The sequence below is a fragment of the Cryptotermes secundus genome, unplaced genomic scaffold (assembly GCF_002891405.2).
Source record: "Cryptotermes secundus unplaced genomic scaffold, Csec_1.0 scaffold196, whole genome shotgun sequence".
In the NCBI taxonomy this organism is placed as follows: Eukaryota; Metazoa; Arthropoda; class Insecta; order Blattodea; family Kalotermitidae; genus Cryptotermes; species Cryptotermes secundus.
The window spans coordinates 1,044,881-1,065,771 of record NW_019735556.1 but is presented as its reverse complement, the minus strand read 5'-3'; the positions used below and the strand labels follow the sequence as shown (position 1 = coordinate 1,065,771).

The window sequence follows — 20,891 nt, the reverse complement described above, 5'->3', positions numbered from 1 at the left end:
CTTAATTCTGTGGTTAGGAACAACGTTATCACAAGACTACCTTGGGGAGTCCCTCTGCCTGAAATCACTGGAGAAAGGAATGCTGGAAAAACCGATAATTTTATAAAGCAGTAATGGATAATCTGGGTTACAGACGGTTTTAAATTCAAGTCGGTATGGGATTACAGAGTGACAGAGTACGGTTCAAATCCCAACACTTGCTATGACGGCTTGAAACACTGATCATGATACGAAACGCAGCCGGACAAAGTTGCAATTCTATTCAGGAAACACTTCACGGATTTACGCCATTATAAACTTTCTCTGTGTCTATATCACGAGATAATAAAGCCAATTTGCTTAAATCCCGGAATATATAACGGACATACTCCATTATGGAGGACACTTCAAAACATTTGTAGTTTGCAGAATAAACTAAACATATAGGAAAGTTGTAAGATTTGAGGCTTTCACGGCGGTGACTATGAAGAAAGCAGTCTTCTGGGATTTGGCACCGTGTATAAGTGGTGTTAACCGACGTTTCGGAGGAACGTATCGCCTCCATCTTCAGGGTAGAAGAAAAAGTATAAGAAATCTGCAAGCGACAAGACCGTGAGAACGGTAAAAGCAGTCTGCTTTTTTCTTATACTTTTTCTTCTACCCTGAAGATGGAGGCGATACGTTCCTCCGAAACGTCGGTTAACACCACTTATACACGGTGCCAAATCCCAGAATACTGCTTTCTTCATATAGGAAAGTTTCTGATGGAGTGATTCTCCCTGTGAAATAACATTTCATCAGAGCAACAAACTCCATTCATATGATTTATAAGCAGATTTTATGCATGTAAAGCCAGTTCTAAGGTAATTACAGTGCGGGCTTCTCTCAGTACACGTACTATGAACGCGATAATGCACCTTGGGATTCTATAAAAAGCGGGGAGTAGTTGAGTAGTAATTTCTGAAGAAGGTCTCTACACCATAGTGAGTGAGTTAGTTACTTCCTTAGTTAGCTGGTCATAGTCATTTTAACCAAGGCGGGAAGATTTCACATATTTATGTTCTTGGGATTCCCCTCCGCAACACTTTGACGTAGTGGTGGGGCATGCGTGGTCACATGATCGTGAGAGATATGCGGGCAGTAGCGCAGCTACTGGTAGGATCTCCCATTCCGGACACGTCAAAGATGATGATCCAGACAAAAAGGGATACTCTTGTCTTCCAAGAAAGTGGTTGTGCGTGGGGTTCACAACCACACCTCATAAAAATCCTTACTTGCTGAGAAGCTTTTAACGATTGCAGCCGGTCGGACACACCCAAAGACGATCTAGCGAAATCAACGACTTGCGTTTGAAATTGAAGCAGATAGGGACCGATGGCGAGAAATCGTAAAAAGGCCAAGGTTCACCATAGACTGTAGCGCCCGAAGAAGAAGAAGACGAAGTTCTTTGCCATTTTCCATACCTCTCTGGTCCTGGTGTTAATTTGTTTCTGATATAAGGTTTAACTGCCTGATCCTAGACCGTTTCGGACTGCTAGGATCCATGAATCCCAATGGTTTGTATTCCAATATTCAACCTTATACGTTGATAGTACGTACACACAACAGCGAAAATGAAAAGGCTTCTACTCGTATAAGAAAGTTGCCGACATTACTGATATTTATATTTCGTATCTACATATATCTGAAGCACGCGGTAGTGCAGTTGTTTGAGGCACCATGCTACAAGCTGGAAGGTTGAGGGATCGAGTCCAGATGAGATTATTTTTTTTCAATTTACCTAATCCTTTCAGCAGCACTATGGCCCTGGGGTCGACTCAGCCTCTAACAGAAATGCGTACCAGGAATATTCCTGGGGGGGTTAAGGGCGGCCGGTGCGTAAAGCTGACGTCACCGCCATCGGTGAGCCAACTCTCTGGACCAAATGTGCGAGCCTGGACGTCTCACAACCCCATGGGCCTTCACATATCTACATACAGGGTGTTTCACAACTTTAGGGCATAACTGCAGGAGGTGATTTCCTAGGTCTTTGTGATCAAAAAAGTTCATATAAACATGTGTCCGATTTTGGACGGTTACGGAGTTATGACCGTTTTAAACTCAAAAGAGAAGGTAACGATTATTGACAATAAACGAACAAAATAATAAACCAGCATAATACATGATACGTTTAAAGTATGAATGTGAAGTTAACTTCGTGAAATTACCTTTAATTTGAATTTATTGGTGCTTAAAGCTGATTTTCGGAAATGCCACCGCCGGCCGCAACACAGGCTGCCGCTCGGTTGTGAACCGCGCCGGATATACCAACCCACCACGCCTTAGGTACCTCTGAAGTGTCGAGATAACGCGAACGCTCTGTCTGTAGCTGGCTAAAAATAGCAACCCGCCAGATGACAAGACGCCGTTCACACGAGGGTGTGTACGGGAATGAATAAACGGCCATAACTCCGTAACCGTCCAAAATCGGACACATGTTTGTATGAACTTTTTTGATCACAAAGACCTAGGAAATCATCTCCTGCAGTTATGCCCTAAAGTCGTGAACGGTGATCCATTTGATGAACCTGATGTTCCTATCTATTAGTATCCCGTTTGGAAATCTCTCGTTTCATACTGACGCAGTAAGTTCAAATCGCTCCGAATTGTATTAGTATTTTTTGGTCAACCAGCACCTGTGCAGAAATCCGAAAACGCTTTTTAAAGATATTATTTATTCTACTCAAGTAAAACTGGGTTCACGGCTGCTCTATTTTCGGTTTGGTTCATGGACTGAAGGAGAAGCGTCCGTATTCAGGGTGGGGGGTGCCTCTGTATGGAACAGGTCTCGTCACACCGTCATAGATTTTTGTTACGTGACAAACGTACAAAAAAATATAGACACAGTTTCAACATGCGGTTGGAATTATGGAGAGGTTCATTCAACTACCTTACGTCGTTATATGGTCTAGCTAGTAGGTCAGCCACCTCGAGACAGATATATTCCACAAAACTGTCTTTCTTAGAAAAGAACGTTCCCTTTTCTTTATAAGAGAAACTCGTATTTTATGGTGTTCTATAAATCAGCAGTACGATTCGCCATGGAGCACACATTCAGAACAACATACCCACTAACTCTGGATATAAAACGGCATTTAGCATGTTGCTGAATCTTTCACTCTGATGGATGGGAATCGTGTCTAGAAACAAAATGTTCCGGCAAAATATCCGACTCCGGGTGTAAATATGGAATGAACAATATTTTGTGAGGAGGATCTTCCGTTATTTTCACAGCTTCTTTTTTGCTAGTGGGGTGGGACTAAGTCCCTTGTACTGCGGCCACTTCTGGCCTATTGTACCGGCCCCAGATGATAGGTGAGGGTGATTGTGGAGCAATTGGTGAAATGAAGATTGGCAGGGGAAACCGAAGTACTCGGCAAAAACCTGCCCAAGCGCCACTTTGTCCACCACAAATCTCATTTGACCAGACCCGGGATCGAACCCGGGCCGCCGCGATGGGAAGCCAGCGACTAACCGCTTGAGCTTTGGCGCGACGTTTTTACAGCTTAGTAGGAATGTCAGAAGGTCAATTCAAGAAAGTGACGATAAAGAGTTCTATAACGCCGTATAGTCAGTTCAAAGACCACCGACGTTTCAAAGGAATATGTTTCCTCCATCTACATGGTTGAGGAGTAAGCCAAGCAAGAAACGAGCATCAAACAAGCAGCAAACAAATCTTTGTTTGTTTCTTGCTTGGTTACTCTTCAACCTTGAAGAGGGGGGCGACATGTTCCTCCAGAACATCAATTAACTCCCAAGAGATTAAACGCGCTATATCCCATTTATATCCACCGTTGTGAGAACACAAAATGCTAAGGTAAAAGGCCGTGAAGGCCCATATGGTTGTGAGACGTCGAGGTTCCCAATTTTTCTCTAGACAATCGGCTCACAGATGGCGGTAAGGTTATCAATCTTAATCGCCGGCTGCCCTTTACCCCCCAGGAAGATATTCATTTCTGTTAGAGGCTGAGTCAATCTCAACGTCATAGTGCGGCTGGAAGGATTAACTGAATTGAAAAATCCAATGAACTTATCGGGAACCGAACCCACGACCTTCTGGCTTGTAGCATAGTGCCTCAACCAACTACGCTACCGCATGGTTCAAATGTATACCGACATGTTGCTAATTCAATACAAGAGCCCACACTGTCAGTCTCTTTACAGAAACCTTGGTGTCGATTCTCAGAACACATTTATGTGTCTTCACAATGTGAAGATTCAGAACGCACCCTAACGCAATCCGAAGTTCATTTCATATTTCGGATAACTACTCAACATCATACGGGATATTTTTATTAAACATTGCAATTGTAATGGGGACACGAGAGAGCTCGGTCGGTACAGAGATGAACTTCGGGCTGGACGGCCATCGTTCGATTCCCTTGCAGTGTCAAGAAAGTCAAATGGCCGATACTATGACCCCCAAAAATGTTGACCTTGCCTCCTGGAACATCTTGTATAGTAGCAGAAATAAAAATTTAAGAAACATATTTTAACAATTTTTCTTCTGTCATTGTATAATTATATACAGCTGGTGCCAAAACAGACTTCAAATATCACAAGTTTTATCGAGAAACCCAGAGCTAAAAATCACTACCAGTTTGCAAGTTTCGTACTCTCAGCAGCAGCGTATGCATTTTCACTTTTCGTTATTAGTTTCAATTACTTCAAGTTGGAATAGCCTTAATTAAGTCACGACCGTAACAGCGCAAGAAACCAGACGCTAACTACGATCTCCTGTAAATTTAATTAAGAGAAATTGCTCCTTATAAGTAGTTTGGCGGTGGAAGTGTTGAGTGGTGGGCCGAGCAGAATATTTTGGTCCACTGAATAAGAAAAAGGGATTTCATATCAGGAGCAAGGAAACGAGGAGCTCGGAACATAAACTAATTGGTGCCAATCGCTTTTCGGAAGACAGGAACATAAGAAGAAACAGCTCCGTGTGAGCCAGCACACTATCCTGACCTACAGTAGGAAGTTACACGAAGAATTATGGAGTCGTCCTCGTTCTAGAGATTCTACAACACAAGTTTTCAAAATCCTTATGCAAAATGCATACTGTAGGTCAGAATAGTGTGCTGGCTCACTAACTACAGCAGAATTCCAATCGTGAGATACCGAACTGGTCCAGTGATTGAGGCTAGCTCTTTCTAAGGGACCCAACAGAATAGGTGTTTTCCCTCACCTGAGGACGGAAACAGATCCAGCTTCCGAAACGTCGTGTTTTTCTTAGTTATCTTAAAACCAGGACGATGGATAAAGTCCGAAAACCCAATATCTCTGCGTGTTATACACCATCGTCAGAATCCTATAGTAACTACTCCTGTCATAATGTTTCGGCGAACCGTGTACAAGTTACCTCTTTCAACCTTCTTAGCCGTTACTGTGCTTTAAGAGGTTCGCTGCCGTGGATATTGGCTTTCAGTCAAAGTTACACTGTATATATCAAAACCCTAGCAACCGAAGTTCTATAGCTGCCTGTCTTAACTAGGAAACGTATTTACCGAGCCGTTGCCTACCTACGAGTATATACTGTACATCAACAATAGTTTAGCTACCGACAGCGTCGTAACCCCTTCTTCCAAAAAAATTGTTGACTAGTGTTCGAGGTGAAGGCAACTTAAAATCTCTGGGCCGATCAATTTTTGCGGATAGGGGGTGTCGCGTGGTAAGCGCAACGAATCCCCACGGCCGTTAATCTCGGTTTTCTAGACCGGAAACCCTATTTCCTTGAAATAGCTCCTCAGTTATCCTCACGAGGCTGAGTGGACCCCGTTCCAGACCCACTACTTCTCAGAAAATTTCGTTACTTAGAAACGCCNCTGAGCCAAATTCCAGGACGTTTCCCGCCCAATAATAGCCTCTAAGGCCTCTGATAGATGGGGGAAGCATTATAGACACCGCTAAGCAAGTGGCCGAACTCGCTTGCTCGGCGGGACTGATGGTACGCACCATTTATCGGTAGGGTAAAGAGACTGGTAGAATATCATAGAGGGAAGCACAATAGATCAAACTGGTCGCGGTGCATGGGGAAACCCACCCTCTCTAAATAAATAAATAAATAACTAAATAAATAAATAAATAACGCCTAGTGAAGACCCTGCAGAGGAATAGCCATTGTTGAGAGCAACCCAGCAACGACTAGTGAAAGCAGACTGAGAAGACTTAGACTAGAGTGATTTGTAGTGTGGAAATCAGGAACACTGTTACAGTTATTTGTAGTTATGACCTGTGAGTGTTCAATAAATCTATTCACCAATCCAAATCTGTCTAAAGTCACTAATATACGTGACAGTATCAGATATATCGCATGTCTTAGTGAATCTTAACATCTATACTGTCGATAGCAGCAAGAATGGAATATTAATTTTCTCCTTTTCTTGAAACAATTCAATTTTAAGGTAAACATATTAAAGAATGAAAAACAAATTCAATTTCATAGCCCACCGAATGATGGCAAATGACAGCGAAAGAAGATGATTACTGTTTGATGTGAACTCAAGTTGAATGTCACATTACATGATATTGGATGCTTGTTCAACTTAGGTAGAATATCACAGCAATAGGGTTAACAGCATGTCTACTTTAGGTTAATTAGCAACAACAAATTTCTTTCTGCAATAAATTAATATAAAGACCAATGAGGGATAAAAATATGTCTTATTTCATACCTAAGATGGCTAATAAATCTTTGACTCACACCTTAATACCACTGCAAGTAACTTTTGCAATTAACTGATAAACTTCCTTCAAAAAGGATCAATAAAGCTCTTAATGCCAGCATCCATAAAAGCCTAGCTGCAAACAATAAGAGCCTCCTGAAAGGGCCAACAACATCTATATCCCTAAACATGCTTCCATGTACATAAAGAAGGCACCGAAGTTCCTACTTCACTGAAGATTAATGGTTTCTCAGATGTGACACCAAGAAATTTCGTAGATGTTTACTAATGTCCTAGGGGAATATAACGCCTTTGTCTTCAGGGTAGAAGAGTACGTTCCTACCTCCATCTTCAGGGTAGAAGCGTTTTACCCTTCCACCCTTAAGATGGAAAAAGAACGTTCCTCCAAAACTAACATAAACATATATCACATCCCAGAAATCAGTACTCTTCATTACACGGCCATGAGACACACAAAATCTCAGATACCTTACAGTCATTTCGCTGGTTCAACTTCTGATCATACTAACTCCATGGAGCACAGCGCTTACTGAGAAGCTAATTGTCGTTCATCTAGTCAAGATATTACCTGCCTTTTAAGGAACCCAAAGGTTCGTTGCCCTGCTCATAGCAGCCTCCCACTGGACCCTGTCTTGAAAACATGAACTTAGGTTACATCTTCTCTCGCTAATATCTCCTATCTGGGACTAGGTCTTCCAAATGATTTCTCCCACTCGCATTTTAGAACTATATGTCTATACTTTTCACCTCTCCCATATGTGCTACGTTTCCTGCCCATCTCATCTTTCTTGATCTGATCACGATAATAACATTTGGCCAAAAGTACATATTATGAAGCTCTTTATTATGCATTTTTCTCCATCCCACTGTTATTTCTTCTCTGTTAGGTCTGAATATTCTTCAGAACCACAGATCAGCATATTTTCTTTGCTCGATTTTAGGGTCTAGTGTTACTTCTACTTCAGAAGTCTGAATGGTTGCCACATTGGTATTACTGGCGAGAGGGAATTAAACAGCATGTAGGTGTTGCCAAATAGCGTGAAAATCAATTACGTCAATCAAACATTAAAGATTATACTGTCTTTTGCGTTGTGACAGCATGTGGCATGGTCGGCTGCACCATAGCTCAAGCGGTTAGTCACTGGCTTCCCACCGCGGTGACCCGGGTTCGATCTTGGGTCTGGTCAAGTGGGATTTGTGGTGGACAAAGTGGCGCTGGGGCAGGTTTTCTCCAAGTACTTTGGTTTCCCCTGCCAATCTTCATTCCACTAATTTCTCCACAATCACCCTCACCTATCATCTGGGGCTGGTACAATAGGCCAGAAGTGGCCGCAGCACAAGGGACTTAGTCCCACCCCACTAGCAATAAAAAAATGTGGTATGGTCGATACTTATCGATATTTTGGACAAACGATATGCCTCCATCTTCAGTGTCACTTTTCAACCATGATGATGACGGCAGCACATTTTTCTGAAGCATCAGTTAAGATCTACCAGACAGCACGGTATCACATCCCAGAAGACAGTAACTCTCAGTCAATGCTGTGAGAACCTCAAATGTAACATGAATGAAACAAATCGGAAGAACGATATGCACAATATGGACACGAACCAGCATGGGAGTGATCACAACGCCAACATGTGACTGGACACGCACTTTGTTCAGATTCTGGTGACAATAAGTGGTGAATCCTGGTCTAAAAGTCAGATCATGTGCCAACACAACTGTATTTCCTAGTAGTAATAATGACTGTATTAAATCTATTAGAGACTGTGCTAAATGGTGAAACNCACAACTGTATTTCCTAGTAGTAATAATGACTGTATTAAATCTATTTCTTTTTCACTGCAACACACATATGAAAGCACAGCTTTGGACCTACAGCTGAGTTGTTGGTCCATCCCCTTCTCTGGCCAGGCACACCACGTATACAAAGCACAAATCTAGGAATACTACAGCATGTAAGTTAACCCTACACACTGTATACAGCTGATTAGAAGCGATGCATTAGAGACTGTGCTAAATGGTGAAACCACTTTTCATATTCAGAAGACTGCTTTCTTCACTTTTCATATTCTTCTATTTTAGTGGTCTGGCCAAATCAGAGCATTCACCACATTGTTACAGACTACTGTTCTGGGATTCAAGCAAACATCTTACCTGCAAGTCTGCTAAGGGCGGCTGGGTTGTTGTTGATGGACTCAACAGACTCGATTTTGTTGAGACCAAGTGTTGTTGATGTTCTGGACCAAGAGGTACAAGAGTCACAGCCGTCTGCAGAACGGTTTGAGAGCCGACAGCAAGTCCAACGCTTTCCACTCCACAAGCCCACGTGGTATCTCTCACTCAAACAAGAGTTCTCAGAGCAAACTAGAAGGAGAAAAAAAGGAATATCAACATACAGACCATAAACATAATAGAAAACATGTACCTTGTAAATTTGCATTCATGTGTGCTCTTGAAGTTTATTTATTGTAGATATTAAGAATTTCTTTGTTGTTTTCTAATAGTAAGTTCAAAGAGGTCACAATAGCTCCCTTCCGCAACGTTCCCACTTCATTCAGAATCATCCTTCGATGTTACATAACCTATCGTAGTTATGAGGGGTCATTACATACACTAAAAAATACAATTCATCTGTATTTATAGGTAGGATCACATATAACCTTGTATTAAATTTATTTCAAATTGCATACACTATGCTATCACTACTCAACGAGACACCTATTGGACAATACTGAACTCAATATAACCTAAAACTTTATGCAGAAATGAAAAAGAAATACCAACAACAATATACTCAATAAACTATAAGAACAGAATATACAACACAAACCCAATAATTAACAAGCATTTCATCAAGAATAAAGATCTTACAAACATAAACAATTATTATTGACAAAGTCAAACTAATGTGCAATGGACAACAACACGCGTAGATTTGAGGTTCTCACAGCAGTGATTATGAAGTGTCATATTTTCTGGGATATAATGTTGTGCAGTCCGTTGAAAGTCAACCGACGTTTAGGAGAACATGCCACCTCCATCATCAAGCTCAAATAACAGAGAAGCATTGAAGCTCGTTACTTGCATGAATTATTCTTTGATGCTGAAGCTGGAGCACTCATGTTTCTCAGAAACGTCATTCAACTTTCAACAGACTACAAAGCATTATATCACAGAAGACAGAATTCTTATGATTACGTGATTAACAGGAGAACTGGCTCGGGGCTCTTGCAATAAAAACAGAAATTCTTAAAATTATGTAGACCTAAATGAAAAAGACTACCTAAGATATTCAATATCTAAAAAACATTACAAAAAAGTACTCAGAAAGAATATAAAACAATACATGGGCAGAAAAACAAGAAAATACAGTGAACCACTATTAATGATGATTCATTGTACATAAAATAAAAACTGTCCCTGTTCTTAAGCAGTTAAATACCAAGCCATTAAGATGTATGGGGGAGAAGAAGAATAGCTCCACAATCCTTAACCTTAATACTAGATGGACATGAGTGATCAGTTTCATACCCGTGATGTTTTATTCCTGATGAATCAGCACCTGGTACCCATTTGTATCGGAGGTTACATGGGACCCAGAGCCTGTCTGGACGTTATGGAGAAAAGAAAACCTTACTCCTGCTGGGAATCAAACCCCAATTCCTTGGTTGTCCAGTTTGTAGCTTATTCACTGTACCAACTGAGTTATGCCTCCCAGACACTGTGTGTAATTAATAATAATAATTGTACACAAAGTTGTGTGATAGTTTGTGCGTGTTGATCGAAACAGTGCATCATGATGCTCAAATATAATGTTTCATAATTCAATACGTCATGTAATTTCCTGTTATCATGAAATCCAAAGGATCATCATCAGTATCACACATGCACTTCATCAGAACCTAATCTGAATCAGATCCACCCGCTTCGTATTCTCGCTACCTACGTCATTCCAATTTGGTATCATATCCTGGTTACGTTTCAATTTCAAGCTGACGTTTACCAAGGTATATTTTAATCAAAATATGTTAAGAGTATATTCTTTATCCCATGAATAGATATAATTTGGGACAGTCGCACAACAAACTATCCCAAATTATATATATTTGGAAATAATACACAACAGGATGCATACATGCATACCATAAAGATTCTCTATCCCATGCATTATACATTCCCTGTTCAACTTAAACCTCCTGAAATATATTATCGATTGTAGACTTGTATCCAGAGTAACTCTTACTGACATCAAGGCTACTGAGTTGGGCAAAACACTAATGTATGAATTTCCACTCTTGTTCAGTTCAGTAAATATTTAAAGACACAAATAAAAAATCAAAATCTGATATTGTTCTAAAAAAAACAACTGGCAACTCACATAACGAATTAACATTAAATATTCCACAATCTGTGTCTACCACAGCTAAAATTAAACTAATCTTGGTCTTGTTGTGGAATTTCAACCACACTAAATGCTTTGTTTATACCGCCACAGGTCACTCATTTAGAATATGGTGTGAAGTAAACACGTAAAGTTGTCCCTGTGCTTAATTATTTGAGCACGATGAAGACAAATGGGTGAGTAGTGGTATAGCTCCACCATTCTTAACCTCGGCACTAAAGGGAAGTGAGTGGCCAGCTTCAACCCCTGACTGCTTTAACCCGAGGGATGTAGCCCCAGGACTCACTGAATAGGAGGCTGGGTGAGCCCCAAAGCCGGTCTCGACACTGTAGGGGAGAGAAAAGTCCTGCCCCTGCTGGGAACCAAACCTCGATTTCTGGGTTGTCCAGCCCATAGCCTGTCACTATACCAAGACCCCGACTCCTATAAATACGATATACATAGGTCCATAGCTGTAGGCTGGATTCGTCCTGCTCAAGATGGTGTGCAGTTGAGAACTCCAGTGAACACAGTATGAACTATTGGGTTCAACTTAAGGAAGGGAATTTAAATTAACTGTAATATCTGCTTAGCTTGTTAAAATGTTTCCAATATTTTATGGAATTTGAAGGTTCATCGCCCTGTTCACAAGAGTTCACCACTGGTCCATATCCAGAGCCAGATGAATCCAGTTCACTCCCTTCAATCCTGTTTGCTTAAGAATCGGTATAATATTAATATCCCAGCTACACATAGGTCGTCTAAGGTTTCTTTCCGTGAGGTTCTCATACCAAAATTTCTCTAGTCTCCCATGCATGTGGTATTCCCCGCCCAACTCATCCTCCTTACTTTATAATTCTAAAAACGTCTGGTAAAAGTACAAATTAAGAAATTCCTCATTATGTATCTTTCTCTATTATCCTCTTACTTCCTCCTCCTTAGGTACAAACATTCTCAACACGTTCTACTTTAGTACGTTAAATTAAATTAAAAAAAAAAAAGAACTCGTGGCATGTAGTCCGCAAGCGGCGAACTGCGAACTATACCGCCCGAGCGACCGCCGCCTGTCGACGAAGTTAGCGTCAACTTTTGCGGATAGAGGGTGTCACGTGGTCTGCGCAACGGATCCCCAGGGCTGTTAATCTCGGTTTTCTAGGCCGATATTTAACTATATAAATAGGAAAATGTAAACAACAGTTCTTGAAGTCTAGACATGGTAAAATCAAGTTCTAACTGTGTTAGATTTGAGGTTTTCACTGCGGTGACTATGAAGAGAACGAACTTCTGAGTTGCAACGCCTTCAGTTCGGTAGAAGTCTACCGACGTTTCTGAGGAACACGTCGCCTCTGTCTCACCCTTCGAACCTTAAGATGGGGGCAATATGTTCCTCTGATAAGAAGGTGGATTTCTGTCGAACTACACAGCACTACATACTAGAAAATCTTACTGTGCAAATTATGTCTCATAACACCCAAATTTATATTCTATGACTGTACTTCAACACGACTTCCATAAAAAATTAGCATTTAAATAAATAAAGGACAATACGCGCTGAAAGACAAGTTGGCACATCGTCATCATGTAAATAACGCCACAAGAAAGCGAGTAAAATAGCATCCACGTAAAATTAATTTCACAAACAAATAATTGGCTTATCAAACTGCCTCACGTTTCGTGATGTGAGTGGCTTTAAAAATGTCTGCAGTAAGTTTCTCAGTACTCTGTAGATTGAAGCTCATTAAAAGACTGGGGGAGTAGACTTGTAATTGTAACTCTGCTGTCAGAAGTAGCTTCATGTAGTTTATAACGAGGTTAGAAACGCGAAAAATGAAGCCTCTCCATTATAGATTCTTTCAGGGCGTCTTATCCATGACGCAATTAGGACAAGGAGGGAATACGAGTGGGGGAAAAACAGGGGTACAGGAGAGATGTTCCAAACTGACCGTCTTATTTCTTGCGCTCTCAAATCGATTATACCGTGTCTCAGAGAACTAACCACCCAACTCCATGGTGCCGAGTCCTTCTTGAGAAGCTGCCACTCGCTCAGCCACTCAAGAATTTCCCCAAAATTTATGGAACCCGAAGGTTCATTACTGTTTTCACAAGAGCCCTGCACTGGTCCCTATCTTGAGTCAGATCACTCCAGTCCACACTACCCCATCCTGTTTCTTTAAGACACATCTTAATAATATCCTCCCATATACGTCTATGCCTTCCCAGTGGTATCTTTCCTTCTGACTTTCCCGCCAAAATCCTACATACATTCCCCTTCTCCCCGTGCGTGCTACATACCCTGTCCATCTCATCCTCCGTCACTTTTAATTATAATTGGCGAAAAGTACAAGTTATGAAGCTCCTCATTATGCAGTTTCCCCAACCTCCTGTCACTTCATCTCTCTTCGATTCAAATATTCTCCTCAACACCCTGTTCTCAAACACCTTCAGTCTATGTTCCTCCCTTAATGTGAGAGACCAAGTTTCACACCCATACAGAACCACGGGCAAAATTATAGTTTTGTATATTCTAATTTTTATATTTTTTGACAGCAGACGAGAAGACAAAAGGTTCTGGACTGAATGGTAGCAAGCATTACCCGAGTTCAATCTCCTTTTAATTTTTTCCTGAATCAGGTATTGATTTTTTATCGTCGTTCCCAAATATCTGAAGTGTGCCACATTTTCAAAGCAACTATCAGCTATGTTTACGTCTTGATTTTGCCCTGCATTTTGTTGACGAGAGAGCAACATGTACTTAGTTTCCTCTGTGTTTACTTCTACACAAACGTCCTTTCTAGCGTCAATTAAAGTTGGTGTGCTTTTCTTTATGGTATCCATGTTATCTCCCAGTAGATTCATCTCATCAGCACAGACCAGTAGCTGATGTGCCCCATTTAATTTCAGTCCCACCTGGTTATCCTGGGCCTTCCTAATGGCATATTCTAAAGCAAAGTTGAAAAGCAGTGACTATAACACATCTCCTTGTTTTAGACAATTCTGAATAGTAAACGTATCAGACAAATATTTACCTGCACGGACTTCACTATACGTTTCATTCAAACACTTTTTAATCAGCCTAACTACGAATACATTCAATACCTGAGAGAAGTCATTCTTCCCCCTGTCCATAATGTTGTGGGAATCTGCAAAGCAGATCACAATTCTCATCCTTTACTAAGTTAGTTTTTAGGTTAGTAAATCACTTTAAATTCATTTATTCCCCTACAGAGGTGTTAGATGTCTTTGCTCTTACTGTTCGTTGCATATCAGATAAAGAAGAAGAGATGTTTTGCAATAATCTCCTTTACATTTCATGGATACACACTATCGCCCTGTTCCGTTTTCACTGATCAATCGCGCGTTTTCTTTGTATTCTCAGATCTCTTCGTCCTTGAGTCCATATTTCAAAGCTCTATACGTGCCCTGTTCATTTTCATTTATAATATCAGTATTCCTTCCCTTTCCTTTCTTAAGGAAAGGCGCAGCCATATGTTATACAATGGGCTTTTTTCCTTTTTCAACGACCCAACTGACCGATCTTCATGAAACTTGGTATGGATGTTATATCATCGAAGACCTCCCTAACCGCATACGTTTCTAATTTCGTGCAATCAATAACATGGCGCTCGAACTAACTTGTCTGTTCACGCCGACAAAAGCGTTATTCAATACTGGACCCAGAAATAAATTAAGATAATACGTCTTTGAACAATACGAACCCATTGTTAAGGTATTAAAGCAACAATTTCTTCCCAAAATGACAGTAATACTAATACTCAGAGGTAATAACAATCTACATATTAATAATAGCCAATTCCTGTCACGGTCAAGGAAAATGCAGTGCGCCATTGGTCGGGTACGGGGAAATCCCTGCACTACCGTCAGGTGGAAAAGGAATATGCAAGAGAGGAGGGAAGGAGAAAGGGCGGAAGAAATCGATTATTAATAATTCATAAATCGCCAAAACAAGGCGTGTTCTCATTTTCGGGAGAAAATTTGTATCGTGGACTGCTTTGTTAGTATCAACAAATCACGAGAGAAGTTTCATATATCAATTGTTATTAAAATACTTTTAATTATAGTCCCGCTAATAAGTAACAGACAGGCATAAAGAGTTCTACTTTCGGTTCACACAAGGACGCTTAATATAATTACTGTCTATAACTAGTAGGTGCATTATCACTCTGGTAATAGAAACGCATGACTCAACATATCTGGAGTAAGGCCATCTTGAGCAAATTGCTTCTAGTTCCCAATCTCACATAAAATACTTGTAACAAGATTATATTTAATATTACCCTCCTATCTCTTGTTCAGTTTTCAAAGCGGTTTCTTCCAAGAGGTTCTGAATGCTTTCTTGTTTCCTAGTTTTAACTGAGGTTGAAAGTCACAGTCCAACATAACCTCCTGGAGTTCACTGCCCCAAGAGCACCAGCTGACCTGCATACATCATAAAGTTCAACGTTATATAACACCTGAAACTGCCCACTTCATGTCTCTCGGGCCCAAATGTGTTCTTGACCACTCTGTTTGCATAAACTTATATTCACGTTCTTCCCTCAAAGTACGTAAGACACAATGTTTCACAACAATACAAAACAGCGAAAAAGTCGTTTTCACATAAACTCTCCGCTACTAAAGACGACAGTACTTCAACAGAAGTTAGTCGAATCACACACTGCCACTGTACTCAGTATTTCCAGAAAATTAAATATCTGTCAGATGGAATACTTTCTCCGTCCATCTAGTAATAAACATCTGTTCTTTCCTGCTATGAAAGTGACACCACTTTTAATATTCCATCCCTGGAAATACAGAAGATAATGACCAGAAACAGCCAGAAGAGATGACATGTGACGTCATGTATAGAAACTGTCGTACATTTTAACGACCATGGTAAGAACCAAAAGACATCTGTACTAGTAATGCAAACAGGTCCAATATTTCTCGCATTCAATCGCCGATACTTTCTTGGCGAACATTACATGTTAAAACTCGTCACGAACGAATGTTTTCTAGAGCCTTCCTAGTGAGTGTGTCTTCAGCAAAACTATTTAATATTTAAGTCTCTAAATTATGATAGGTATTATGCATTGTGGCTTGGAATATTTTGATTAAGTCTGTAAAGCTATGCCCTCTGGCTACTTCAGCTGTGAGGACCAAAACCGAATTAAGGGATAACTGAGACACAAGCATGAAACTTTCTCAATAAATGACAACACATGGATCAGCGGTACATATTAGTCTTACCTGCTCGAAGGTATATTTGCTCTTCTGTATTCAAACACCCCGAATACTTCAATAAATGAAACAAAGGAAGCCAATCCATGGTCTAAATTGCATTTTAGTCCCGGATTATAACAATACATTGCCTAAATATATCATTAACACTATATAGCACTGGAAGTCAGTGAAATAGGAAAATATGTTTTATGAGTTCTGTCCGTTATATTGTTTTCAGCTATGAGTTGTAAATACTCCACTGACATATTAAGACCCCCTGTAAGTTCTAAAATATGTTTTACAAATTAAGAAGTTATGGAAGTAAGTCTCTCTGATATTGCAAAGGCACCTCGGAAACAAAATAATTAAAACGGAGTATTAATATTAATTTGAATGCAAAATGTTACGTGAAGGGCAAGGAGCATGGAAAACATATTAAGTTTCTATAATGTCGTAAGGAAGCAATTTGTATCATTCACCGTACTTGAAAGGGGGGGGGGGAATAAAATAAACAAGCAATTCCATAAAGTAAACAAATACTGGAAAAGGTTGCTCCCTTTAAAATATAAGTAATTACGCGTTCATTTCAATTTAATTTTGTAAAAGCAGTACACAGAGTTTTACTGAGAAACCTTTTCTAAGAAAGAATGTACTTATTAAGCCAGGAAAATATTTATCCCTGACGTCCATTTTGTTTTCAAGGTTACAAGATGTTGTTTACGTTTATGAAACTCACTTTATTACGCCAATTTTGCGCCTTAGAACACAATTATTTCGCAGTTTAAAACCCAGTCATGTTGCTTCAGATAGAACTACCAACACGGGTAGCTACAATCCGAAATGAAAACTGGAATTACAAATGAATAATACAGGTACAGATTCAAAAGGCGGGATAGCGCAGTCGGTATAGCAGCTGGCTACGGGCTAGACGAACGAGGGGTCGTAGTTCGAGTCCCTCCCAGTAGGGTTAAGAATTTTCAGTTCTCCATCTCGTCCAGACCGGCTCTGGAGTACACCCAACCTATATAATGAGTACCAGGGGGTAAAGCAGCCAGGGCGTGAAGCTGACTACTCACCTCCAAGTAGTGTCGAGGTCAAGAAAGCGTGGGTCTATACATCCATTCCCCCGCACGTCTTCATGGCGTAGTGCTTAATTAGTTAAGCACAGGGACAACTTTACCTTTCTTTGCCTATTTACAGGTATAATTTCAGACTACGTAAACACACGGGAGCAAGCCGAACGATTAGAAAAACTCGTACCCTTAAAAGAATCCTGAATTATTGTCTACGACGAAAAATCAATGTTGAAAGACCATCAGGCCAAGCGGTTGGCAGCCGGCTGCCCGGCTTCGATCCTAGGTCGAGTCAGATGGGATCTGTGGTGGTCACAGTGGGAATGCGGTAGGGTTCCTGAAAGTACTTCGGTTTCTCACGCCAGTTCTCATTGCACTAACTATTCCATAGTCTTTAATCACTCTACCAGCAACACTATACAGTCTGTACACTGAAAGCATCCTTATATAACAACATTAGAAATAAACTGATAGAAGGATTCACTAATAGATATTTTAATGGGGACGGAAGATGGCGACGTGGCTGGTCTTTCAGACTGACAATGACGTCTGCAATGTTGTAGGTGGTGGTAAGTAAAGTAAAGCTATCCCTGTAACAGGCCGTGGAGGCCCATAGGGTTGTGAGACGTTGAGGTTCCCACATTTTCTAGACAATAGGCTCATAGATGGCGGTAAGACTGTCAGCCTCAAGCGCCGGCCGCCCTTTACCCACAAGAATATTCCTTGTACTCATTTCTGCTAGAGGCTGAGTCGAACCCAGGGCCATAGCGCGGCTGGAAGGATTAGGTCAATTGAAAAAATCCAATGACTTCATCGGGATTTGAACCAGCGACCTTCCGGCTTGTAGCATAGTGCCTAAGCAAACTACGCTACCGCGTGCTACCTGTAGGAGGATCGGTCTGGCTCATTTTCAAATACCACTGAAGCAATACTGACAAAGAGTAAGTTTTAAATTCTGCGAAGATCACGGTGATATCGGGTGCCGGCAACCACAATGAAACAACAGTGACATCTCTTCATTCCGGAAACAAAGACGGTTCTGGTTGCACCGGTTCACTTCCCGTTTGTCGTCACTCAGCAAAGTATCATGTAAGAAATAACTCCACAGAACAGATTCGCTTCCCACCGCTGAGGCCCGGAATGGATCCGAGGTCAGGTCATATGAGATTCATGGTGGACATAATGACACTGGAACAGGTTTTCTCTGAGTACTTCAGTTTACCCTGCCAATTCTCTCAACCAACAGCTGCAAACTAACAAAAAAAAAATCTCCGTGGGTTTAGTCCGCAAGCGAACTACACCGACTGAGCGACCGCCGCGTGTTTTTGTTTAGCGGATAGAGGATGCCGCGTGGTCAGCACAACGAGTCCCCACAGCGATTAATTTCGGTTTTCTAGATGGGAGCCGTTATTTCCTTCAAATAGCTACTCAATTATCTTCACGAGGCTGAGTGGACCCCGTTCCAGACCCACTACTTCTCAGAAAATCTGGTACCACCGGGAATCGAACCAGGACCTCTGGATCTGTAACCAGGAACTCTGACCACCAGACCACAGAACTACTAACACAGTCGTTAAACAACAAGCAAAAGAAACAAGAAGTTCTGGGAAGAACCGTCTACTTTTCTTTGACACGACACGGAACGCATAGCAAACGACTAGTCCAACGATTCATCTATTGTGGCATATTCACTGCCGCGGGAACGTATTCACTGGAACCCGCTGCCAACAAATATAAGGGGGGGGATAATACACAAACAGCAATGTGATCTCGTAAGCCTATATGTTTCAAAACAGGGGAACCAGGCTGAAAAGGTATACAATCGCTATTTTCATTGCGTTAAGTGTGGCTTACTACATGACACTGTCAGTAGATCAGGCTATGTACGGTCAAATGATAGAATGATTGGTGACCAGTGACTTGGAAACAACATGGAAGGAAGCGGTCATGGATTAATTTTAGGTACTGAGGAAAATCATTAAAAGACTCAAAATAATCGAAGTCATGGCTGAGAATCGAACCAAGTGCCTCCAGAACAGAAGCCACAAGTCTCATTAATTGAGCCAATCTGTTGAGGAGCTAATATTCGCTCAGTTAATAAAAAAAATCCATGCCATTAATGGACCCCGACAGTTCTCCGCGTTCAAAACAGCGCGTCAATTGTCACACTTCTCAGCCAGAAGATCCGAGTGCACCGTCTTTACTACTCGTATTATATTTCCTGATAAAAACGTAGATAGTATGTGGGCCGCACCATACCTCAAGCGGTTAGTCGCTGGCTTCCCACCGCGGCGGTCCGGGTTTGATCCCGGGTCTGGTCAAGTGGGATTTTTGGTGGACAAAGTGGCGCTGGGGCGGGTTTTCTCCGAGTACTTCGGTTGCCCCTGCCAATCTTTATTCCACCAAATTCTCCATCATCATAATCACCCGGGGTATACTACAATAGGCCAATCAGTGGCCGTCGTTCCGAGTGGACCCAGTTGGACTCCACCCCCCACTAATCGAATATAATTTTTTTTTAGATAGTATGCGTATTAAACTGGAATATATTTTACCCCATAATCCTATATACTTGGCATGTTTTTGCTATGCTAATTCGTCACCCAACAAATTTGAACGCAGTGTTCTTCGGGTTCCTCGTATAAAGCAGTGTGTTGACACTCTGACATATTGTACACCTTGCACAGGTCTTACTGCGTCAATACGTGGAGTATACACTTTCTGAACAGCGACCTGACATGAATTCTTTACGAAATTGAGAAGTTCGAGGGTTGGCGTTCCACCTGCAAGAGACAGAGTCGTACAGTCGTTTGCAGTTATATCTTGATTAAACCCTGAGACAGCGGATCTCGTATACGAGTATATGCTGGAGAGTAAATCCTCTGTGTGGATATAAAGAAACGACATGAAGTAGTTCTCTGTAGCAGATAAACAGAGCTTCCTCATAAGACCAGACTATAAAAGTATAAAGTCATATATCTTTAGAATGTATATTCAGCTATACTGCATATGCAATTGAACAACATTTTTACATAAATATGTTACTTTAAGGCCAATCAAACTACTCCCGTTACATTGCACTTAATCGTAAACAAACAAATTTCCTTTATTTTGTTAAATATGCTTCATGTTCACATATGTTTCATTTTCAAATTGCAAATTTTAATACGGTACAGGAAGAAGAGGAAGGGAAAGGCTACAGGAGATGATGATGTACCTGGAGATGTGCTCAAGTTACTGGGAGAAGGTGGTTTGAAAACACTGACAAAACTAATGAACACCATATATGAAAGTGGAGAGTGGCCCAAGGACTTTACAGAAGTTACAATGATTGCCTTAAAGAAAAAGACAAAAGCTACAAAATGCAGCGACCATCGCACAATAAGTCTTATTGCACATACAGCAAAGATAATAGCAAAGATACTTAAAAGAAGAATTGAAAGGAAAATAGAGGATGTACTTGGAGAAGATCAGTTTGGATTTAGAAGAGGAAAAGGAACCAGGGATGC

General features: G+C 41.0%; 1 protein-coding gene across 2 annotated transcripts in view; it reads right to left on the bottom strand.

Moving 5' to 3' along the window:
* LOC111869536 (tyrosine-protein kinase Btk29A) overlaps nucleotides 1-20,891 on the bottom strand; it is a 197,835-nt gene that overhangs the window by 125,287 nt on the left and 51,657 nt on the right. For both annotated transcript variants that reach the window (XM_023861151.2, XM_023861150.2), the window contains exon 2: nucleotides 8,863-9,072. The gene's annotated coding sequence lies outside the window, so the exon portion shown is untranslated. The remainder of the gene's footprint in view (nucleotides 1-8,862; nucleotides 9,073-20,891) is intronic.